Here is a 23556-nt window from a genome sequence, read left to right as displayed (position 1 = left end):
TAATCTAAAATTAGAATACACAATCATCAAAGAAATATATTTTCCAATGAACCAAAAAACCTTAGAAATATAGTCTATGAATCAGATTCCATTCTAGGTGTCGTTCCCTTTAGCCTAAAGCTCCACTTGACTTGGCTAAGTTGTCATGAACTTATGGTAGGCATTAGCCTATTCTCTTGAAAGGAAAATTCAACCCTTGGGCCACTTAAGCATCTCTAATTGAGTCTAGTTCCATCCTTGTCCCTTCAATTTATTCTAAGTTCAAGTAGATAACTTATAACAATCTTTATAGATCTTTGAACCCTAACCTCTTCCCTAGATATAAGAGCTTTGCTACATGATTGTTAAGGGCCGTGAAAATTCTTCTTGCAACGGTCTTGGGAGAAAACCCTCTAAATATTTAGTAACTTAAGATTTAATCAAACTAACATATCTTAACATGCTTTGTCTTTAAGCTCCATAGTAAGGGCAATGCCTCACTAATTCAAAGGAATGTTGTTCCTTAGTTTACAACATACTTATCCTCCTTAGTAAATTCCTTTCTATGGACAAGGTGTAAATGAAATAAATGTCACATCAACATCAAGATTGTTGAGCCTTATCAAAATTCACTATCCCTTTGTAGTTGCATAGAATAATTGATTATCTCCTAATTTGTCATCTATCCCCTCAAGAACGGCTAAGTATTATACCAGCATCCCTTTGAGTTTGGCTTTCTTAGGGAAAACTTGAGTTGTGTTTAGTTTAGTATTTCACCAAAGCATAACTTAGAGAAAGAAATTTATGCATTTAATCTATTTTGACTATTGATTCCTTTCTCTATCCAAAAATCATTCTACCAACATATGTAAAGAAATTATTCTAACTATCATAAGACAAGATTTGATGCAAGGACTAGTCCTACTAAAAAAGGGGATACTCCTTTTGAAAATTCCCTCCTAGGCAACAACTAATTTATTCTCTTCCTACCAATTTCAAGACATCATAAGGATGCTCAAATCTCCAATAGTTGTGTTATATTGTATCTTAACCTTACAAACTAATGTCACCTAGTATTTATCATATCAAAAGTATTTTAAAACACAAGGGAGGCACCTAGGCTTGAGTCCATGTGATAGAGATGTCACTTGCACTCACCGCCTCTTAACCAACTCCTAAATTCCTTTATTTTGGAGCCATCATGAGCACACAAACTCTTCTAGTGCATCCCTTATCCCGCTTTCCTTGGGACTTGATCAGCCTTCAAAACTCAAGTGTCCTTAAATTTGAGGCTTGTAAAGGAAAAAGGGCAACTTAAGGAAGTAAGGTCTAACTAGTTAGGAAAGGTTCTTGGCTTAAAAGAGGGGATTAGTTCTTGAAGGGTGAACTTAATAAGAGTAGGAGTAATATGATCCTTTATCCATTGGCTCAAAGGTTCTTGTATAAATTTTGGTAAGTATTAGAATTGATGGGACATATACTGAAGTAAAATAGATAGGGAACACAATTGGAGATTAATAGAAATAAATATTAGGTTTTGGAAAAAGATACAATGAAGGTAAGTAGAGAAGAGGAGAAATGGATTTATATTGATAGGGTTGGATGGCAAAAGGATCAATGTCAAGCTGCAATATCCGCAAATTCTCTCTCTCTCTCTCTCTCTCTCTCTCTCTCTCTCTCTCTCTCTCTCTCTCTCTCTCTCTCTCTCTCACAACATCAAATGGATAGTAGATAAAAAGTGATTAGCCTCTCTAATAAGGCTATTATATAGCCTATTTTACTTGCAAGGTGACCATGGATAGCCTAGGTCTCCCTCTCTTGATAATTGTGATAGAGATGAGGTAGATATGCATGGTGGTGGTCATTATTTTGACTCTCCCTCCAATGATGATGATTTAAGCAGGATTGATGAGGATGAACACATCATTTCATCATGGTGGTAGTGCACCTCCTAGTTGGACTCAATGTTGAAGATGACAATGAAGCTAGCATTGAAGAACATGATGCGAACCAACAATTCATATTTTCATAAGTTAAAAAGAAGAATGTATCTACTCTTGCAACCTTAGTGTTTCTCTTTTGCCCCAATTCATGTATTCAACAGAGAGATTTGTTTGTTGTATTGAAGAAGGGCGAGAGAGAGGAAATGATAGGATATAAGGTAGAAGCTATGGAGTGCAAGAATATTGAAAGAGAAGCACACATGAAAGTTTTGTGGGTACAATAAATGGTAACCTTATTCTTTGTTATATTCACTTATATATAACTATACAATGTGTACTTATACAAGAGGTGCCCAACCGACTAATTAGCCATTGGCCTTTACCCCAATAACCTCCCACTTAAAGGCCAATGTTCCTTTATGGGAGTATAAGAAGAAAGTGAACATACTATAAGCACTTTAGAATGTACAAAAGCACTAAGAAGATAAACTATTCATAAAAAGAACTATAGGGTTATCATCCATATGGACCTTGGCAAAATCAGTGCACTTGTCCTTAAGCACCTCCCTAATAAAGCAATACATCACTTCAATGTATTTTATCTTTATATGAAAGGCAAGGTTCAACTGAATGGCACTTGTTGGGTTAAAAGGCCTCTGGGCCTGCCCATGTATAGTAATCGCCCATATTCTTCATTCATATATATGAGATAGTGCAATAAGGCTGTCATATCATTTTGCACAGCACCTACATTGTAGGTGCTCTTCTCTCCCGCATCTTCCTCTTCTCCTTCTCCACTGCCATTGCATCCCCTTCAACTGGTATTAGAGCTTGATCATGGGGCTTGGCCCCCGGCATTACTTCAGCCTGGATTGAAGACCTAGAGCTTGGATCTTCAATGCTAGCTGTGGCTTCTTCCCCCCGAGGTAAGATTTCATCTCCCGCCTCTCCTCGGCCCTCATAGACTCTTTGCAGGTGTTCCTTGGCTTCATTGGGCACCTTTATTGCCCCATTTGCCCCCTTATCCTCAGCATAACCAGCCGGCCCCACAGTAGCAACTCACATTTTTTTGCGCATGTTTCAAAATCTGGCTCAAAAATCCCATTTTTTCTCATATCCCGAGCATCTAGAACCTGATTTAGGCAAGATCTGAGTTGATTTACAACAAGAAAATGTCATGCGCTTAGCTTATGTGATGCTCCCGAGGCTTGATATTTGATGCCCAAATGCTTTGGGGATGTTTGCCCCATGTTTTGAGATGCTTTGGGACTTGGTTTGAGCTTCCATAGCTCGATTTATGCAGGGATTTACTGATGTACATTGTTTACGCAGCAAGATTTTATCAGGGACGACTTATGCATAATGCTCTTTGTTGACATTCAGGTGTCCTATTGGATGTATTGATGTTTGGTCATCATGGTTTATGCCCGGATATGCTATTTCAGAGCTGAGCCTTGATTTGGATGCGAACACTTTGTTGTTGATTGGGATTTATGCTACCTTGGTTGACAGGTTATTTTACCTCCAGTTTGGTTATGCCTATGGTCTAGGAGTGCTCCCGACTACTCAGGATGATATGTTGATGTATTTAGATGATGCCACTTTGATGTTTATGCTTCCGGATGCTTCTTGAGCAAAGAGTAGAGCTTAATTCTTGGTTCACTGTCATTTTCTTTACAGCTAGCATTTCACTTGACAAGATTTATGCCCCGTACTACCCATTATGGGACTGATGTCTTATGTGGAAGCTTTTGGGTTCGCGGCTGTTGTAGTATGGCAAATATTTGGGCTTGAATCGGCATGCATTTGAGATTTTTGTGGAGTAGTTTGCATTTGGTTGGCTTATCACTTATGCAGCTTGGATGCTATTTGGCCCTTAATGCCCCAATTATGGATCTTGGATTTACTTGGATGCAGATACATGTTTTGAGTAGTGCTTGCTCCATTGTCTTGGTAGTTGGTTATTGAGATTTCATTGCTCATTGATGCTTGGTTCTTTGGAGGTTACTCCTTGGTCAATGGACTTCTTGATAGTGCTTGGGTTTAGCAGTTATGGCTTTGTTGCTTCTGTGTTGCCTAGCTTCTATGCTAGTTGGGTTGCTTTTGCCCATACATATCAAAGAGCACTTGCTCTTGATGCTTACCCAGTTATGCACTTTGTCTACTATCATGTACTTTACAGAGCCACTTATTTGGATGTTGTTGTACACATACTTGGGCTTCTCCTGGAGCTTGACCTTTGTAGGATCTTATGCCGCTTACCGGTCTTGCATTGACTTGGATGCTACTATGTGGTCTAATGTACTGCAGAGTCATGTTTGCCATTATGGTTATGGGTTGATTTCATGGCTGAATACCGTATGATCTTTTGACAGATGTCTTGGTCTTTACACTATTGTGGTTGGTTATATCGTTCACTTAGCTACGAGTCTTTTTCATGTGGGAGCTTCTGCATCCCCTAATTAATGCTTATGTGCTTCCCTCTCTAGTGAGGATGGAAAAGTACTTGCAACAGCATGCTTCTACCACTTGTGCTTCTACTAACAGTTGTCTTGATGAGCAATTTCCCTATGTTGGGATAGCCCTCAACTCCTTGAGCTTCGTGGATGCTATGGATAGCCCTATTCATGATGACTTGGATTCCTTATCGCCTTCTACAGATGTAAGCTTCCATTGTGGGAAGCTTGGGCATGTTAAAAGAAAATGTTTCAAATGGATTAGAGAGCAGTAGAGACAGAGATGGACTCGACATGAGCAGAGAGTTTGAGATATAGGAGATGCAGTAGGTGTTACCACTGTTACTAGTGGTGAGGTACGTGTTGTTACCCATGATGATACTGTTGAGCATGTACTCCTGTCGTCTAGTTTTCCTATAAATTTCTTACTCAGTGATACGGCCTACACCTCAAATTGGCTATTTGATTCTATGGCATCTTATCATGTTACTCCACATAGAGCATGGTTCTCTACTTACACGGAGTTTGATGGATGCATTTCTTTGGGCCTTGAGCAGACTTATGCTACTCTTGGTATAGGGGACATACACCTAGCTTTGCCTAATGGGACTTCTCTTATGCTTAGGGATGTTTTACACGTTCCCATGCTCAGTAAGAGCTTGATTTCTGTCAATCAATTGCATAATGCAGGATATACTATTTCTCTTCAGGATAGGTCATGGAAGATCTGTCGAGGTTGCTTGGTTTTGGCTAGAGGTTCTAAAGTTGGTTCTCATTACCCAATGCATGTCTCTCATGTAGGAGATTCTATGGTTGCATTTATCCGGATACCACATGCATTATTATGGCATTATCGCCTAGGCCATATGCACCACAGAGAGATGGAGGTCTTATCTCATTTAGACTCATTGTTGCCTCCTATGTCACTTACAGATCTTGATGCTTGCCCTGATTGTACTCTTGGTCCTTGCAGAGTCCCCCTTGGCTTATGGCAATCGTACAAGGCATGCTCCTCTAGATCTTGTCCATTGTGCAATATATGGACCTATGCCTTCCCAGTCACTTGGTGGAGCATTGTACTTTGTGACTTTTGTTGATTATGCTACCCACCGTGTTTGGGCTTTTCCGTTGGTGCAGATTGAGGATGCTGGAGTTATACTTGACAGGTTTATAGATTCTGCTGGTAGCAGGTCTAGGTGCTTGCAGATGGATTATGAGACTCATACTCTCTCTCCTAGCTTTCGAACCTCTTGTCAGCAATATGGCATTGATTTCTTATGCCCACGGTATTATGGGATTGCTCATGGCATGTGCCTGACCTTACAAGCAAAGCTTGCTTCTATGCTTACCACAACTAAGTTGTCTTATGGCTTTTGGGCTCAGGCCCTTATGATGGCAGTGTATTTGGTTAACAGGACACCGTGCTTGACCTTGGATCGTATTACACCCCATGAGGCATGGAGTGGCATATAGCCCTCCTATGATTACTTGAGGATGTTTGGCTGCCAGGCATTTGTGTGATGCCACATGAGCCTATGTCACGTAGATGTATCCTCCTTGGCTATGGAGATGGTGACTTTAAGGCCTCACCTCTTAAGCCTCTTGATGAGAGTTCAGTACGCTTTATGGCTTATTTTAAAGTAGCTATGCATAGCAGTCAGGGCCCAGATGACATAGCTATGCATAGCAGTCAGGGCCAGGATGTTGGTGGTCAGTTGCTAGACCCTTTGCAGGCTCATAAGAGCCATTTTCTTGTAGTTTTGCAGGCTGGATAGCCAGCCATATGTCAGTCTTCCACATCGTTGAGGCCACATGTAGTCTTGAGACCCCATTGGACGAGTGTCCAGGATGTTGGCTCTCTTTCAATGATTGAATCTGGAGAGTTTGACTGCTCTCCGCTTTCTTGTATGCGCTACGGTGCTGCTATGCGCGACTTTTATGCTTTACAGTCGTACACTAATGAGTTGTGCTTGCTTCATGAGAAGCATTCTTGGATTGCTCCATTGTATGGAGCTACGGGATCTCTTATCTCCTGGATATCATGGACTCGTGGATGCTTTACTCTTCTTCTGCAGAGGTTCCTGACACTTTTTGCATAGCTCGCTTTCCGATTCTGCGTTGGGTAAGATGTCATGATTCTTCACCTTGTCTTTTTTTTCTTTTCTTTGTTTTCACTTCCTAGAGCCACATTGGCCTTTTAGTGGGAGGTTGTTGGGGTAAAAGGCCTCTGGGCCTGCCCATGTATAGTGAACGCCCATATTCTTCATTCATATATATGAGATAGTGCAATAAGACTGTCATATCATTTTGGATAGCACCTACATTGTGTGTGCTCTTCTCTCCCGCATCTTCCTCTTCTCCTTCTCCACTGCCATTGCATCCCCTTGAGCACTCTAACTATCATAGTGTAACGTAGGCACATCTATTGCAATACTCAAGTCTCCCACTAAACGAGTAAGCCATATAGCTTTCTTGCAAGTCTTAGTGATTGCAATGTATTTAGCTTCAATGGTAGATAAAGTTATACATGGAAGCAATTGAGAGACCCAAGAGATTACACCACCTATAAAAGTAAAGACAAAATATGTAGTAGACCTCCTAGAGTCTACACTCCCTACAAAGTCAACATCTACATAACCACAAGATCAAATGCATCTTCCTTCCATAGCATATGCACATAGTTCTAATGCCATTCAAGCATCCTTCCTTCCATAGCATGTGCACTAGCTCGAGTGCCATTCAAGTATCTCATACTACTTGCTACCTTCCTATGCTTCTTGTTAGGATTTGCCATATACCTCCTAACCATTCCCACTACATAGGTAATGTCTAGACATGTGGCAACCATAACATACATCAAGATACCAATTGCAAATGCATAAGGAACCTTTGCCGTTTCATCCTTTTGCTCATCTAACTTGGGGCTCTTCTCTTGGCTAAGTTTCAAATATTATAGCAATAGAAAATGGATTACTTTTTCACTCTTCATATTCCAATGCCCCAATGTATTCTTTTTGTGACAAATAGATTATCCTTTTACCTCCATTCCACACAATGCACATGCCAACAATGTAACTAGTATTCCCCAAGTTCTTAATGTTAAAGGTTTCATGGAACGTTATCTTTAGTGCATCCACATCATCCATGTTTAACTTCCCATCAATCAGCATGTCATCCACATTGAGAATCAAAATCATAAGGCTACCATCCCTAGCCTTTCTAGTGTATAGGCAGTAGTCAATCTCATTTCTAGTGCATAAGGCTACCATCCTTAGTCTTCCTAGTGTATATATAATAGTCAGTCTCACTTCTAATGTATTCTTGAGACCACATAAAGGTCCATGTCTTTACACTAAGACATCCTGTGATGGCTCGTTGCTTATTTTAGTACTTTGTGGATGATATGCTGATAACAAGGAAAGCTCATGATGAGCTGGATGCTCTTAAAAACCAATCGAAGAAGAGCTTTGAGATGAAGGATTTGGGACAGGCCTCCCACATTCTTGGTATGTGCATCAAGCGCGACATGCATCATGGACTACTCTACCTCTCATTGAGGGAGTACATTCATAAAGTCCTTGAGCGTTTCTGCATACTGGACGTCAAGCCTATTGGCTGTCCATTACCTTCTTATGTGAAGGTTTCACAGGTTGATTGTCCACAGACAAATGAGCAGAGGGCTGAGATGGCCAAGATCCCTTATGCATCAGTCGGGGCAGTTTGATGTATGCCATGATAGCCGCTTGTGCAGATATTGCCTTTGTAGTTGGTGTTGTGGTACACTATATGGCTACACCTGGCAAGAAACATTGGGATGTCGCGAAGGGTATCATGAGATACTTGAAGGGCACAGGAGATATGTGTATTTGCTATGGCAACCAAGATACAAGAATTGTGGGGTACACGAACTCCGATTATGTAGTAGGACATGCATATAGTAGGAAGTCCACTTCTGGCTATGTATTCACATATGTTGGAGGTGCTATCTCTTGGATATCCAGGGTTCAGAAGTGTATGGCTTTCTCTACCACTGAGGCAGAGTATGTTGCAGCCACTGAGGCTTTCAAGGAGGCCACATGGTTGGGCCATTTGGTTCATGACCTTGGGATTGATTCTATACCTACACTGCATTCTAATTCTATGAGTGCTATTCAACTAGCCAAGAATTAACCGGTCTTTCATGCGAAGACAAAACACATGGAGGTGAGGTATCGCTTCATACGTGGGGTCGTGGAGGACAAGTCTGTTGACCTTGTCAAGATCTCCACCGATGAAAATCTTGTAGGTCTGCTCACGAAAAGCCTCACTACTAAACGCTTTGCCTTCCTCAAGATATTGATGGGCATTGGATGAGATGATGTTTTTCCTCATCCTGTTGTATATGTGTACATTGTACTATCTTTTCTTTTTCTTTTCACTCCCCACTAAGGCAGATTTTCCTTTAAGTGGAAGGTTGTTGGGGGTAAAGGCGCCTCTGCCTAGCTGCCCGTGTATTACTACACTGACAGTACTTGCCACTGCATACTGCAGGTGACAGGCGCCCGTCATGGTCACTTTATTCTTTATTTTTTTAGTGATAGTTTGAAGAAAGGAAGCCCCAATTACACATTGTGACTGTTGTTCCCATTTAGTCTCTTTCTCTTTCTTGCTCTTGCTCTCCCGCCATAGCTCTTCCACAATCCTTCTCGCCTTTCAAAATGATGTTTGGGAGAATGGGGCAAAGTTGATTGCAAATCATCTATAACAATGCCTTGCATGCTAGTGGCAATAAGGTTAGTGGTTGCCATTGGGTTAGCTCCAAGTGATCCCTCTCCTTTGGGGAGGAGACTAACTAGACCCACAAATAGACTGCTTGGCATTTGCCTTGAATTGAAGATCATTTGAAATTCTAAAAGTAAGGGGTCATTTACCTCCTTGTAGTAGGTAAAGAAGAAAATCTTGGATAGACATTCTCTCTTGGGCTTTCTACCCATCTTGTGAGTGGAGAACACAAAAAAACTCTTGCTTAGTGAAAGGGGTGAGGAGTGATCACCCCATCTTCTTTGTCACTAGGGATGGGATGTAATCCAACACTTGCTACTTGTAATAAAGTTCCCAAGATGAGATACTATTTTGTGCTAAAAAAGTTTTGTAGAAGTTAATAGAGCCCCATCACCTCCTCATGGTACGATCTCACTCTTCGTACTCATCACATAGATTGCTGATTTGGTCCTCAAAGGTGCAAGGTTGGCGCAATTGAGACAACTCTTTGCATGTGGTCTCTCCTTTTTGCACCCGAAAGGCGGTTGAGTTGTGGAAAGAGAACTCTATCCTCCTATCCTATAAGCTCCCAAGAGCTGTTTGTACCCTTAATGATGTGACTCCTTAGTTCAATAGTGTAGTATATTTATAGGAACATAGGCTTCATGAGATGATGTGTTTTTCCTCCTTTGTAGGATGTAGCATGGGGTGACTAGATGGGGCTAAAGTATTGATGTGTGGGGATAAGTCTTTAAGTAGTGAAGTCTAGTGGGTGAGGATAACTTCATGGTGCCAATAATCAATTGTGTAGCTCCACATTGAAGTCGCCTACAGTCGTAGAGTCATGACTTGTCCTTGACACGCCCTGATTATTGGGCATGATATATGTTTAGCACAATCAACCAATTTGAATTTTGTTGGACTTTCTATCCAAGTCAAGTACACAACTCCAATATGTCATTGCATTTTGGATTGTTGGGCTGCATGATGGCGTTCTTTGCCTTGTGCAAAAAGGACTTGCACATTAGGAACATTTTAATATTACTTTTTTTGGTTTGATGAACTAGAATCAAAAGTCAATGCACTCTACTTTTCTATGTACCATTTGTATTGTGAAAGTTAAAAGTGTTGTAATCAACGCTTTGATCTCACTTAGTGTGACAATGATGCCAATTTCTTAATATATGGACCACATGTATTGTGAGAGCTAAAAGTGTTGTGATCAACCCTTTGATCTCACTTATTGTGACAATGATGCCAATTTCTTAGTATGGACCACATATATGCATGAGGTTGCTCAAAATCCCTCCTCCAAACCTATGATTGGGATCCACAATTTGCAAGATGTGAGCTACAATAATGTTTAGCTTGTCAAGAACTAGGTATTTGAGCTTCATTATGTAAAGATTTTTAACTTCCATGAAGTTGATCATCCAACTAATTTGGGATGTCATAAATGTACTCCCAATGAAACTCATGATGTTGACAAAAAGGGAATTTCTCAAGAATTGAGGTATCTAAGTTGAAAATGGTGCTAACTTTGGTAGGGTTCATTTAGATTGTTTTTAGGTATAGTTTTGTAACCTAAGTATAATGTTCATCAATTCAAAAGGCATGATTAAGAACTCATAGTGTTTGTAACTAGTGCCGAATCCAGACTTATGTGTATTCTTAGCTTTAACTTGATAATAAGCTTGACACAAACTATCTCTATGTAAATGGCCAAAATGTCTACCAATTCTAGGCAGATTTTTAGTTTTAACCTTCTCTAAAGCTTTACTAGAAGTTGCCTTTGCTGAATGACTTGATTGATGTATGATTTGGTTGGTTAGCATGATATCCATTTTGTATTTCAACCAATCCACATTTTGTTAATAGATAGACTTAGTGATAAGATTAGTGCTTAGCTTTACCTCTTTGGACATAGCCACCAACATTATTAGGAGAGGTTAGCCTACCCTTAGACAACTTATGCAAAAATAGGAGCATTTAACTAAAGTGAATTATCTAGTTTCCCACAAACCATTTTCAAATCCAACTACATCTTGTAGTTCATTTGATGGGGATGAGATGGCTATATGTGGCACAATGCATTCTAGGTGGATTTTTTTTCTTTAGTGCTTTATGAAAACATTAAAGGATTTTTTGAGGCAAGTGCATGCACATAATGGTCGTAATGTGTCTTATCCTTTGTTACTAAAAGCATTAAAAAATGACCTTGATGTGGATTGATTCTACTAGGAGTTGAAAGAGTAGAAAGAGAAAAAGGGATAGATAGTACAAGTGAATGAGAGTATGCTTGGGGATGCTTGCCAAAAGCAAGCACATGCAATATCTTTCTTATGTACTAAATATTAATCACAAACTTCCTCCATTTTATTCCTAACTGGAGTATAACTCAAGAAATTACGTGATGCATTGTTAAGAGAAGCATACAAATTTGTGGATGTAGAACATCAAATAAATAAGAGTAATTCAAAGCATCAATAGATCTTCAAGAATCCGTCCCAATTTTGTAAACACCTCTTGATGCCCATGGGTCTCTTGTAAATAAATCATGCATGTACTTGCAATTATGTAGCTATAATCAACTAGATATTTAGGCAACATATTAGGAGTTCTTAGTTCTGTACATTTGACACGTGTTAGGATCTTTACTAGACTTTGAATTGGGTGCTTTTATGGGCATGGTCCATTTAAGGCTAGTTCATTGTCTGATCTCTTGCCCTCTAGTCTATATATACTCCACTCCATTCTTATTACATCGGATGACATCCATTTGGAGAGAGGGTGTTTGGAGGTACAGTTGGTCACCAAACATGCTATTGACATGTGTGGTTCGTACAATACATCTCTTATATTGTGTTATGAATCCCATTTCCAGTTCATTCATTGTTGAGTCTGTGTGTTCTCTCTTTCATGTTCATTCTTATCAATATTTAAGTTGGGCAACTTGACTGCTATTGTTTCATAGTTGTCGTGACCTATGTTTTATTATCGTGGATCTAATCCAACTTGCATTTCCCCCCTACCTCTTGTTTACTATGGCTGGCCTCATTTCTCAATAATGACCTCAATTTGATGTTGGATAACTTGTTTTTTAGCTTGAACTTGCTTGTTATCTAGCATTTTTAGTTGTTCTCACTCCATTTGGGCTCTTTGTGACTTCATCAAGGCTTATTTAGTTGTCAACTACATGTCTTAACGCTTATCGATCTTGTATTTGGCAAATGGACTACTCTTGCATATGGTGAACTTTGCATGTCAATTGAACTATGTGCACGCTTTTGGTTTCGTGTTTTACATTTTTTTGGCTTTGTAATTGTAGAGAGGGTATGGTATGTTGGTTTTTGTGATTACCCTCTATATTCATGTTTTTCTATTGTGTGCTTGCATGAATTGTGGAACTTTGGATTGTTTGGGTTGGTTGACCACAAATGGCCAGGTATTTCTTACTCTCTCTTTCATTATCTTGCATATCACTAATCTTTTTTATGAATTTTCTATTTGAGTAGCATGAGATTTCTTTAACATGGCCTAAGCTTGATCTTTTAAGGCTTTTTTTTTGGGCTTGGAGGATACTTGTTCTTTGGTTTACAACTATAGGTTCTTTATCTTGTGTTTCAATCATGAATAGAGAATCATAGATTCACTCCACATATCTGGTTCTTCTAAAGCTAGTTGTCTTTGGAGACTAGTGGTTATCTACATGCTTTATTGAGTTCTCTTGGTGGCTACTTTCTAGTGGCTTTGGTGGTCGTATCTCTATGTTATGTAGATAAGATGGTATCATGCTTCTTTCGTGGTGATCTTCCTACCTGATTGATAGTGATGACTCTAATATAGAGAGGGGCACCATGTTCTTTGGTGGCTTGGCAAGTTTTGTTCGACTATTGAATAGATGGATTTCCATCAAAACTTGACCCTTTGGAGTAACTTGGATGGTGGCTATATGGAGATGGATACATAACTTAATATCCCCTCTCAATGATGACATTGTCTCAAATAATAGTAGACATTATGGGAGATTTGGACTCACTTTTGGGCCTTTTAGGCTCTTTGGGATTTTAGGGAATATTCCATAAGGACAAGTGAGGATGCGGCTACCATTATGAAACTTTTGAGGTTATTTTTGGTTGGGAGGCCATAACTTGAGCATATAAACTCTAATTTTTTTAGAGCTTGGTATGTTGGAATCCTCTCATCGACATATTTTCAATGTTATCTTACTAATCTAGTTTTGAGGTACAAAGGAAGTAGTTATCAATGTCCCCTTTTTTCTAATAGGATGATGACATGGTAGTTTTTACAAGGCCCAAAAGTGAGTCCAAAATATCCCTAATGAATAATGGTGGTCCAAATTTATTTTGTATATAAGATCTTCAAGCTTTTTAAAAGGTATTACCTTAGTGAAAGACATTAGTTGCATTATCCTAGGTAGGGACAATCTAGTCATGAATAAGATCATATTCAACCCTAGTGTTCTCAGTCCATAAAAAGAAGATTGGGTTTTGAGCTAGTGTAATGACATTTTGGCTATTAATGTAGACAAGGTTGGGTAGATCTTGGGAATACTCTAATACTCAAAGAAGTTAGAGAAGGTACAGAAGCTCTAGTGTCACATGGTACTAAGCTTGACACTTTGTATCACCTCAAGATTTTGTGAGTGCAAATTACTTCCGATTGGATTGACTATGAGTTTGGATGAAGAATGAAGTAGTATCCTCCACATAAAACTCATGGTGCTAATGTTGCTAGTTAAATTTAAAGTTGATAATCCTTATAAGTAACACCTAGTGTTAATGTCATTAGTCGGATTTGAAGTTGAGTAGTCATATTCTTAGAAGACATGGATCTAGATCTAGAGCATGGCTATGGTGTATAGAAGAAGAAGAAGAAGAAGCAGAAGAAGCAGCAACAGCAACAACAGCAGCAGCAGTAGTAGTAGAACATGGCAACTAACAATGAAGTCCATGTAGTAGAAGAAGTAGAAGTAGAAGTAGAAGAAGAAGAACATGGCAACTAACAACGAAGACCTTTATGTCAAAATAATTAGCTCTACAACATTGAAGAGTTGAGGTATAAAGAAGATTGATAGCATCACTTCATTGTTTGCATTGAACAAAGAGCCAAATATATCATTGTATAGATTTTTTGACTCTCTCTCTCTCTCTCTCTCTCTCTCTCTCTCTCTCTCTCTCTCTCTGTGTGTGTGTGTGTGTGTGTGTGTGTGTGCTTATGGGGTAGTGTAGGTGCCTCTAGCACTACTCTTTTGACACAACCAAACAACTACTCTCCCCCTCGCCCCTGCCCTCACCCCCGTGCTGCCTTTCCTTTTGTGCTAGTTTTTCCTCTAGAAAAATTTCACCTAAGAATGTAGGTTTTATTGTTTCAAATCCCCCCCTTTGTGTTAAGTAGGTTTCTAGCTCTTAGTTATGTCAAAATGATACATGATCCATTACTTAATGCATGCAAGGGTTCTAGCTCAAGCAATGTCATTGGGGTGTAGGAAAATCTAATTTATAGATGTTCATGACCTTCTAATTCTTGACTTTTTTTGCTCCAAAAATCTTCTTTAGTATGCCTGAACTTCTTACAATTCTTATATCATGGCTCCCCTTTATTCCAACAAGCTTGGTCTTCATGTTGTCAAGCGTTTTCACGTAAAGTGAAAACCCCTAGTGAAACATTAGATAGGTAGGATTTTTTAGCTTAGTTGTTTGTATAACTGCTTATTTTGTAGTTGGATTTTTTGTGTTTGTCTAGAGCACTGATAATTTATGTCATTATTTGGATTTTTTGAGCTTGAGAACTTGATAGCATTAGTTGAGATTGGTCTTTTTTTGGACAGATTGGAGCAGGATTGTGATTGTCGTTGTTGGACATTCTGAATCTCTTTTCGATATCTTTACATAACACGAGGATTATGGGTTTATGAGCACTTCACATTGCACTTGTTAGATATACTAGACTTGGGGGTCATCTCTTGAAATTTTTAAATTACTTTCATACCATGGGTTGGGTTGATACACTTATTGCACCATCAATGAGCACTAGCACAACATGATGGCTGCTACAACTATATGAAGTGTACTTTAGATGAATGCACACTAGAGAGAACACATTTTATTGTGTACACAGAATTCTTTGCATGCACGAGAGTTGGGATTTTCATCGCTAAATTAGGAACCTTTGGATGAGTGGAGAAGGTGGATGGGTGAGTATGAGGGTTGTGAAGGATACCTTCAATTGTGAGATGGATTTTCTACTTGGTCAATATGATAAGGACCATTATTTTCTTTAGAGTTTGTGAGATTTTCTCGAGATTTGGGTGGAGTGAGCACAACAAATATTCTTTTTGCTGAGTGATGAGAGGTGAGGTTAAAGATCGTAATTTGACCAAGGAATTATGTTTGCATCTTGCATGATACATGAGCACTTGTAGGTAGATTAGACATTAATCCTTTAGTGAATACATCTTTCTGTGTATTCATTGATTGTACGATTCCATGGCATGGATTTCGACTTCACACTCCTTTGAAACTCATGAGTGATTGAGCACCAGGTACATCCTCAAAGCATGTCTTATGAGATAGGTCACTTTGAATTGTATTAAAAGCAAGTATGACTAAATAAACAATACTCTTAGAAAGACATGAAGGATGCTTGAGCTTTACAAGGAGAAGATTTATTATGTTTCAAGTTTAAGGATCTATGCTTTGATTTTATTCAACATGCTTTGATGATTGAATGAAAATATTTGATCATGAGTTGGGACGGCATACTTTTAACATAGCCTTCCATTCTTTGTGGAGTTCACATTGGCATTTAAGCAACTATACATAAAAAACAATGCTCGAGGGAAAGTGGATAATATTCATAAACAAGTCATTTGCACAGTCATAGGAGCTCTTTGCCACAAACATCAACAGCCTCATTGTGCTGCTGCTTCTGGAAAAAGGCAATGTTGGAAAGAGCTCCATGGTTAATTTCCTCATTGGTGAAAGAGTTGTGTACCTTTCGGTTGGAAACAATGTGGACATTAATGTGTTCTCATATGAGAGCAAGATTCACTCTGAACACTATTGATACTTGAGGGTGGTGAAGAGGACATGACCAAAAGGAAGGATAGAGGCTGCAAACTAGTAAGGAAGCCTTGTCTGATTAATGTGAGTTGGTAGTACAACATTATCTTCATCGAGTTAAAGGCCATATTCTACCGACTGAGAGAACTCTACTTATTGAATTCATTTCCTTAAGAGGTGAATGAGAAACAAGCTTGCTAGCCTTGCCACGCTTGCCTCTCCCATTGAGATGGTCTTTGATAAGGAAGGCAGCCTGCATGTGACCTTAGGCAAGGTGGGCTCCTTTGCTTGATAGCCATGAGGAGGCGTCTTCTTTCCCAGAATCTCAACAGGAATCATGGCGAATGGATTGGCTGAGTGCCCATTTGCTGCTGTGCAAGAGAGGGCCAGAATGGGTTGGTGCCATGCCAGATGCCGCATGCATGCGGCTGGCTCAGGGAGACATGGCGACTAAGAATTGGAGGCTGGATGGAGAGTACTGATTATTGGCGATGGGGCTGAAGCGTTAAGTGATATTAATGTTATGGCCTGTGTAATCTGGAAGGTGGCTTTTGGACTACGATGTAATCATCGTATCGGAAGAAGAAGAGTGATTGAATGCAGCAAGCGCTGGTCAGCTTTCTGATGAAGGCAAAAAGGGAAAGGAGAAAAAGCTCTTGCGCTTTCCAAAAAAGTTGAAATGTAGAAAAACTTTATAAGTGCTTAAAAACCCCCCCCCCACCCCCAACACACACACACACACACACACACTGTTGTGTCAGGTGGAAAAATATATATAAACCCTTAAAGGGTTAGAGTAGGGGGGCTTTCACTTATTCTGCTTAAGTCATGAATGTGAGGAGAGGAGGATCACACCCGAGTCTTTTGAGATGAGTTTATGATTTTTTAACCTTATACCATCATGGTGCGAATAGCTCCATGTATCACAACCATTGAAATTTGAGGTATGGAGTTTATGTGTACGCTTTGCTGTAGAAGTATTTTGGAATTATGATAGTGTCTTGATTGTTTCCTGTTTGGAATGTGTTATATTTGGACGTGACATGTGTGTGGTTATTTTTCGAAGTCAAGGTTTTTGCTTTATTTTTTTGTGGTCGTAGTTGCTCTACGTTGTGTGTGCTCTTAGTGTGTTTGAGACTACAAGAGACATAGTAGTTTATTTTTTGAGGATAGGGTTTGCTGGCATTTGGCTATGTATTGTTGAAGTTTCAAGTCAAGTTTAGCAACCATACAAAGCCTTTCACTTTATTGGCACTCCTTGTCGTCTTGTTTAGAATATGTCATGGTGACTAATTGTGGTGAGCCTTCTTGTTTTGTTGATGTTATGATAGAAATGATAGTCATAACTGGCAAAGATTGTGCATTCAGACTTGGATTCTTTGGTGAATAATGCTATTGTGATTTAGTTCCTTTGTTTAAGGGAAAACATGCACTACCATACTAGTGGCCCATAAGTTGAAGGTATCTTAATGATCACCCTTTGTACAGTACTTGCATTGGTTGCCAAAGAGGATATGAAGTTGATTTAAATGGATATAAAGGCAGCTTTCTGGCATGGAGATTTGCACGAGGACATTTGTATACAGTAATTTGAAGGATTTGTTGTGAAAGGCAAGTAAGAGTGCAAACTATGTAAGGGCTTATATGGATTGAAATAGGATCCTAGGGCATGCTGCTCCATGTAAATCTCATCATGTAAATCCCCATGCAAGAATGCAATCTTGATATCCATCTGATACATGTCCAAGTCAAGTTGTGCGACTAAGGCTAAAACAAAGGATAGGGTAGTCATCTTGACCACAAGAGAAAAGACTTCATCAAAGTCAACTCCATGCTCCTACTTAAAACCCTTAGCAACAAGTCTTGCCTTATAAGCCGACTTGGGGTGCCCAAGGGTACTTTTGTGCTTGTACACCCATTTGCATGGCAAAGTCTTCTTGCCATTAGGCAATGCAATCAAATCCCAAGTCATATTCTTATGCATAGAGTCCATCTCAGACTGCATAGCCCTCTCCTAGGAGTGACTATCACCCATGCACATAGCCTCATCATAGGTGAGAGGCTCTCCTACATCTGTAACCAAGACGTAATGCAGCAATGGCTCAAATCGATCAAGTGGACGTCTAGCTCTAGTAGACCGTCTCACTACAAGCTCTACTACATGTCTAGTATCATGTCCAACACTCTGGCCATGTGTACCAACTGCTGCTGCAGACTGTCCAACTGGCTATGCAGGAGCACGTGGCTTCTCCTGGAATATAACCCTGCGTATCTTTACCACCTTCTCAGGCTGCCTATGCATCTTGTTTTCATGGAAGACTATATCATGGCTGCAAATGACTTTCTGCACCTGCAGATCCCATAGGCGGTAACCCATCTCGCATGCATCTCCATAGCCAAGGAAAATGCATTTGACACTCTTAAGATCCAACTTAGTCCACTTGTCCTTGGGCACATGGCAGAATGCCTCACATCCAAAGACACGTAGATGCGCATAAGACGAAGGTTTCCCAATCCATATATCCTCTACAACCTGGAAATCCAAACCATTGGAAGGTAATCTATTTATGATATGCACAGTTGTACTGACTGCCTCAGCCCAAAAGCTCTGTGGTAGGCCAGCATGACTAAGCATACTGCGTACATGTTCCTGGATGATTCTATTCATCCGCTCAGCCAAACCATTCTAGGGTGGGGTATAGGGGACGATCAACTAACGCTTAATACCCCTCTCGTCACATAGCTGCTCAAAGGTACGTGACACATTCTCCCCCATTGTCAATCCTAAGGCATTTCAATCTATGCCCAGTCTAGTTTTCAACCAATTCAAGCCACCTTTAAAACACAGCCAAGACATTTGACTTAAGCTTAATGGACTAAGCCCACACTTTACGCGAAAAATCATCAATGAACATCACAAAATACTTTGCACCACCCGTTGATTGACAGGGCATGGACCCACAGACTTTCGAATGTACAAATGCCAGGGGCTCACTCATACGGGTCCTACCAGACTTCTTATGTGTATTCCTAGTCTGTCTGCCATAAAGACAATGCTCACATGAATCAAAACATGCATAGTCAAGGGACGGTAAGTACTGCAAACTAGAAAGCATTTTCATTTTCTTCAAGGACGTATGGTCCAAATGGACATGCCAAAGAGATACATGTGGGATGGAACTGACTGACAAAACATGGTCAACAGAGGACCCATCAACTACAAGAGGATAGAGGCTACCAGCCTTGGCATCTCTAGCAAGCACAAGTCTACCACGTGTGATCTTCCAGGCAGAATCCCCAAATAAAACATGAAACCCAGCATCATCAAGCTTCCCTACAGACATAAGACTACGTGTAAGCGCAAGTACATAGCGTACATCCTGTAACAAAAAAGTACTACCAATAGAGAACTGCAATTGTACATTCCCAATGCCAACAATAGCAAGTAACATGTCATCACCCAAGCGAACTGAACCAGAGACAGTGCGGTAGAAATGGAACTACTCACGACACGGTGTAACGTGAAATGAAGCACCAGAATCCAAGAGCCATCATTGCGCATATAGAGTGAACCTCGGTCAACGGCATAGCATCACAAGAACTAGTTGCAAGCATGTACTCCCCATCGGAGTCATCAGTCTGCATGACATTTATCTCCTCAATTTTCACATTGGATTTCGTAGGTACCATGCTGCGATCAAAGGACTTTTCCTGAATTTTCTTTCCCCTTGTCTTTGTGCTTCTCATTACACAACTCGTGACATTGTGGGCATATAAAACCCTTATTGCCGCAATGATGACATATCACATTAGCATTTCTCTTACGAGACTTGCTACGTGACTTACCACGCAAGTTAGACCTAGACTTCTGCGAGTCTATGTCACGTCCATACCCACGGTCATTCTTTCCAATACCATCTCTGCCTCGAACAGTCAAAGCATGCAACGCACAAGAGGCATCCAAGTTCTTACGGTTGATCTCTTCTTGCAAAAGAGCACTCTCTACATCAAGCAAGTTCAAAATAGTAGCAGGAGCACATAAGGCAGTGCGGAATACATCCCATAACTCACTCATAATCGCAAGTAAAAACAATGAAGTAACCTCATCATTAAAGCTACTTCCCTGCAAAGTCAAGTTCTTGAGAATAGCATGGAACTGGCTAAAAGGAGCAAACATTGTCATATTCTCATTTATTTGCAAGTCCATAAGTTGCTTCAGTCAATACATCTGACTTGCTGGGCTTTTCTTGTCATAGAGGTTCTTAATTTTATCCCAAAGCTGCCAAGCACTCTGTGCTTGCTCAACCACATTGTAATGCACTTGTTCAGTGAGAGACAAGATGAGGGTGGACTTGTATAACTCATCAAGCTCATCCCATTCGTCATCAGTCATAGTTTCAGGTTACTCACGATGCATCCTTAGTGGCTTGATCTGAGATTTCTGCACCAATAATTGTCAAACTTGGCTCTTCCAATAAGCATAATTCATATAGCATTGTCAATGGAAGAAGATGTCATACTGCAGTCCAAAATCGTGCAGACAGTTCAAAACTGCTTGTTTTATGTTGTAAACAGTCAAAATACTACCAAAACCAAGGCAAAATGAGCACAAACTGATAGCTAATTATGCTTTCCACCAGGTATCATCAAAAGTACTTAAAATCACAATGATTTCGCATGAAAATTCCACATCAGTCCATGCATAACTGCTTGTAATAAATTACAGCCAAATACAATGAGAGCAAACTCTAGGCAAAATGAGCATACCAAGTCAGCCACTGACTATCAAAGCATAACCGACATCAAGTAAACATAAATCAGCAAGTGAGTCATACGAACATCGAGCAAACACCCAAGCATGTCAAATGAATCCATCAGTAAGTCGACACATCCCTTGTGTAATAGAGCAAAGTGTACACAACACTAGCAAGACCTGACACAAACAGGTGTATGCTCAGGGAGTGCAAAGCCCAAATCAGCCCAAGTATATCTATGAGGACCACTGCATATCAACCATGCAACATTCAAGTGAAGATCCCAGTCTCAAGTATCTGAATACTCAAGTAACATAAATCGCATGCCCAATGTCTATCAAGCGTATCAAGATGCTCCCACTAGTACAAAAGGCGTAAATATCAAGCAAAGAAGCTCAACAAGGACATATGATAGCACCAGTGCTAGAAGATCCAAGATCAAGCATCAATAAGACCTCATGAGAATATAGGTCGTGTAGCATCCGTACATAGCATCCATAGACATCAAGTACATCCAAACTATAATTCTAGCAAGCTGAGAAATAGCCAAAGTAAGCTCCGAGCAATCAAATGTCAAGCCAAAGCAAAGCTTAGTAGCATCCAACTCCAAACAATATAACAAGCATATAGTAGTGGCATAAGCCAAGCACGTCAAGACCGGTCAGACATAAGCAAAGTATATGCCATAAGTATATCAGAGATGAAGATTCTAAATGCTATGCGAAGTGAGCTCAAGCTCAACTAATGATTCGAGAGCAAATCCAAGCTCTATATCCATCCCCGAGAGTCACTACATCAATGTATACATCCAAGACATAGCCCGAATCGAACAGGCATATCCAAACATAAACAAATAAGCTTCAGCCCTGAATATTCCAGCAGCAAATAAAGGTCCAAAACTGAGCAAACGGTGACTCAATCCAAGCTCAAAACCATAGACAAACCATATGTATAATTTCCCATATGTATAGACACTAGCCGGGCATAATCGGACATCAAATGACTATGTAGCATGAGCATAAAATGTAATGATAGAGAGCTGCCCTGTTTTGGGCTACCTGTAAACTCTGTAAAATAGTCAATGATTGAGAAAATTCAACCCCAAAAGCATCTCATATCATAAGCATGCATTATCCTAGCATTCAGACAGAATTCGAAACCAACCGGATAACCAATATCAATGCCAAAGTGATCCAGACATAAAATGCTAATATAGCATTGATGTGGGCTGCTTGTAAACTGTATATAACAATCCGGAACTGAGGTAAATCAATCCACAAATGAATGCCAATGATAACCACCAATGTCGAGCATCAAGGGGGTGTTCCCAAGTGCCAAATGAAGTATTTTTAAGTTGCCAATGAGTGCCAAGGGAGGGCTGAAGTAAAAAACGAATGTTTTGCAGGTCTTCAAGCTGACCCAAACTGATCTAGGGCCTGTGGAAGGGCTAGGCAAGGTCAAGGCAAGGTTAGGAAAGTAGTCAAGGACCCCCAGGAGCTCCCTCTTAAAAGACAAAGTCACTAGTAGAGAGTAGACATCATAAGAAGCAAGAGGATATGGCTGCCTTGCTTCACAACACTTGTGGACTGAAGTAAAATAACAAAAGAGAACTCCAACACCTCTGAAGGAATGCCCTGATGGTGCCCAAATGGACCAAGTAAGTGCTCGAGAAGCCGGGAAGTGACCGGAGCTTGAGAGAGTCGGCTATGGCTATCGAGAAGGAGACCCAATGAGTATAGGTAATTGATAGGAAGTTGAAGGAGTCACGAACCAAAGTCAGAATGCTCAAGCAACCATGCTTTGATACTAATTGAAAGATAAGAATGATCGAAGCTTGCTTGAAAAAGCTATGGTGGGAGGGAGAGAGAGAGAGAGAGAGAGAGAGAGAGACCAAATGGGAACTCCAACAGACACAATGTGTGACCGAGCCTTCCTTTATTCAAAATGTCACTAAAAGAATTAAAAATGACGGCGCACACCCGCCACCTGCAATGTGCAGTGGCAAGTATTGTCAATGTAGTAATACATGGACGTCTAGACGGAGACACCTTACCTCTTCACCTTCTTTGAGGCTACAAAGTGGGCCAATCAACATAGCAAGCAAAGGGTTGCAATGCTCCTCCTAGACCTCAAGGTATATGACAAGGTCCATGAGGACTTCTTAGAGGGTACCATGGCATAGCTAGGTTTCCCTCAACAATGCATCAATGATGTCTCTACACTATCCAGGTCAACTAGTAGGGGGTGATCTTATCAAGGAGAGGTGCAAAGTTTCAACAAGAGCAATTAGCCCAACAAGGTTATCCCCTAGCTCCTCATCTCTTCCTACTATTTGTAGAGACAATTTCTCACTTCCTTCATTTGAGAGTTACACGACCTCAAGCTACCAATGCAAGCTAAGACAAAGCCAATAGACTCGAAGTGCACTGATGACACTACTCTCTATGTTGAGAATAACATGTTATGCTTGAGAGAGTGCAACAAGCAATGGAGGTTTTGTACAATAGCAAAAACCCAAATTCTAGCATTGATTAAGGTATCCACTTGTGTTCCACATGGGTGAGTATGGGACAACTATTTGATACCTTAGATTCAAGGT

This window comes from Lygodium microphyllum, chromosome 21 (assembly GCF_053477565.2).
Source record: "Lygodium microphyllum isolate KBCC chromosome 21, Lygodium_microphyllum_v1.1.10, whole genome shotgun sequence".
Classification (NCBI taxonomy): Eukaryota; Viridiplantae; Streptophyta; class Polypodiopsida; order Schizaeales; family Lygodiaceae; genus Lygodium; species Lygodium microphyllum.
This window is presented reverse-complemented; position numbering follows the sequence as displayed.